The sequence below is a fragment of the Callospermophilus lateralis genome, unplaced genomic scaffold (assembly GCF_048772815.1).
Source record: "Callospermophilus lateralis isolate mCalLat2 unplaced genomic scaffold, mCalLat2.hap1 Scaffold_52, whole genome shotgun sequence".
In the NCBI taxonomy this organism is placed as follows: Eukaryota; Metazoa; Chordata; class Mammalia; order Rodentia; family Sciuridae; genus Callospermophilus; species Callospermophilus lateralis.
Window position 1 is genome coordinate 5,656,819 of NW_027514454.1, and position 2,394 is coordinate 5,659,212.

General features: G+C 53.8%; 1 pseudogene; it reads right to left on the reverse strand.

Annotated features, from left to right (window-relative positions):
• Positions 1 to 730: 730 nt before the first annotated feature.
• Positions 731 to 1,252, reverse strand: LOC143390296 (DNA-binding protein inhibitor ID-4 pseudogene; annotated as a pseudogene).
• Positions 1,253 to 2,394: the final 1,142 nt, after the last annotated feature.

The following is a 2,394-nucleotide window of genomic DNA, read 5'->3' on the forward strand; positions in this document are numbered from 1 at the left end:
TAACCTCATGTCTTTTAATTCCTTTACTGCTTTAGACTCCGGTTTGCTTTCACCGCAGAGGTGCACCTTCAGAGAAAGTAGTGCTCCCAGGGAGAGTTAGAGCCCTATGCCAGCATGGATCAGCCAGGTTGAAGCTGTCCCCTGACAGGGGGAAGAGACCTTCTTCAGGCCATTGGCCCTTCTTAGGGTGCAGTGTGCCCTAAGATTCAAAAGAGGGCAGCAGATGACTCGCACTGCCGGCAGGGCTAGGTGACTTGTAACCTGAGGAATGTCAGCAGCAAATTTGCTGGGTTTTCACAACCCTAGGCAGGCCAGGGCCACTGTGCCAGAAATTTGCGTTTCTAGAACTGTTTAGATTTAAAAGTAAATGCTTGATTAATGGTTTTTGATGAGCTGTGGCGATGTTGAGGAGCAGGTGAGGCACATTGCCAACTGCAGCAGCCTCTTGCCCTGTGAGCAATGCAGAAGCTGCCCCAGCGGTGTCAGCAAAGTTAGGGCCCAAGTGCAGGAGAAATGGCCACGGAGCGCACAGCCGAATGGCTGCCTGGACATTTTTGCTGCGTTGTAACTGCTCCTGCTGTATCTGCGATGAGCAGATCCTCTTCATCTAGTGTGCACACTCCTCCTACCTGGGAGTTTGCAAGGGCTTCAGGAGAGCAACTGGGGGCTGTCATTCTCGGCCAGCTCCCACTCTGAAGAGAGGGAACGCCCGCTTCCCGCCACCCTGCTACTACCCTCCTGCATCCCCTTTGTCGTTGGTTCCAGCTGCCACCGGGCCTTTCACCGGGTCGGTATTGAGCACAGTGAGCGGGGTCCGAGGCGGCGCTGCCGGACAAGATCTGGCCAGGTGGGAGTGGCGGCGCGGGCGGTGGTGGCTGTTGCAGCAGAGCCGGGCGTCTCCAGCGCCAGCTGCAGGTCCAGGATGTAATAGATAACGTGCTGCAGGATCTCCACTTTACTGACTTTCTTGTTGGGCGGGATGGTGGGCACCAGCCTCCGCACGCGACTGTAGCAGTGGTTCATATCGCACTGCAGGCACAGCGCCGGCTAGTCAGCCGCCGCCTTGCCTACCTTGCAGCGTGCTGCCGCCGCCCTGTGGCCGTGTTGAGCCAGACAGCGCAGCGCCAGCTCCCCGCTGCTGCAGCCCAATGGAGGCCAATAGCTCAACAGTCTCACCTGGCATGAGACTGTAACATGAAATAGGGACATGAAATAGGGAGCCCGAAGGGCGCACCGGGCTCACCGCCTTCATCGCGCGCTCCCTGCGCCCTGCGCCCTGCCCGAAAGGACTTGTTGGGGCGAGCGAGGGAGGTAGGCAAGCTCCGCTAGGACCCCCCCTGCGGCCGGCTCCTCTCCCCTTGCCTTAGCGCTCGGCGCGTTTGGGGCTCCCGGTGATCCCGAGCCCAACAATTGATGGAAAGGTCGCTCAGGTTTTGCGAGGGAAATCTCTGCTCAGTGGGCGACACTCGGCCTGAACCTGTAACTCTGCTTCACCAGGAGTGGCCATTAAGAGCATTTCCAGATAATGCCATACATCCCATATAATGGTGGTGGTGGGGCTCATCTCCAGTTGACCATCCTCCTCCCCTGTGCTCCTTGAGTTTAAGTTCTCTGGGTAAGGGTTGGAATGAACTGAGGAAGAGGAAGATAGAGGGAAAGAAATCAGAAAGAAGATGGGTTCTTGAATGCTTCAGCCCCTGCTGAGCCCCCCCCCCCCAAACTCACTGACTAACAAGTTGGCTGTGTGCTAGATCACCCAGGGAGCATAACAAAGTCCACTTGTGAGTCCAGCCCCAGGGTTGTGAGTTCATTGGGTTGGGGTGGGCCCTACGAGCATTTCCTTCTCAAGCCCTGTCTGTCAGTGACTCTGATGGGCTGCCAGGGTTTAGAACCACAGGCAGGTGGCCACCTTGAAGCAGTGCTCAGCTCTGCAATCAGCTTGATATCATCCTGTCTTTGGATGATATTTCTCTGAGCACATACTGCAGTGAGGAGGAACAGGTATCCTGCTAGCTCCCTTAGACTTTCCTGTGGATCACAGCTCCCTGTGGGCTCCCTGCATCTGCATTTGTGCAATAATCTTCTCAATCAAGCTCTATTTTTTGTCTCATCAATATCATCTTGAAATTTTGTCAAGACCAGTTAAAACAATTTAGCAGAATAAAAGTGCAGAAAACAATCACTGAATGACTATTTGACAGAAAGAACCATTTAAATAATGCTGTGGATTGGCTTCTGGATCTAGGTAAGTGGTCCCAAGTTCAGCAAATATTTGAGGATGTACACTGTGCAAATAAGGGCGAGGCTTGTCCTCCTGGCCCTAAAGAACATTATAATCTTACAATGATGTAGATCTTGGATCAACACCAAAAGTCACAATAGGGTTAAGTGTCA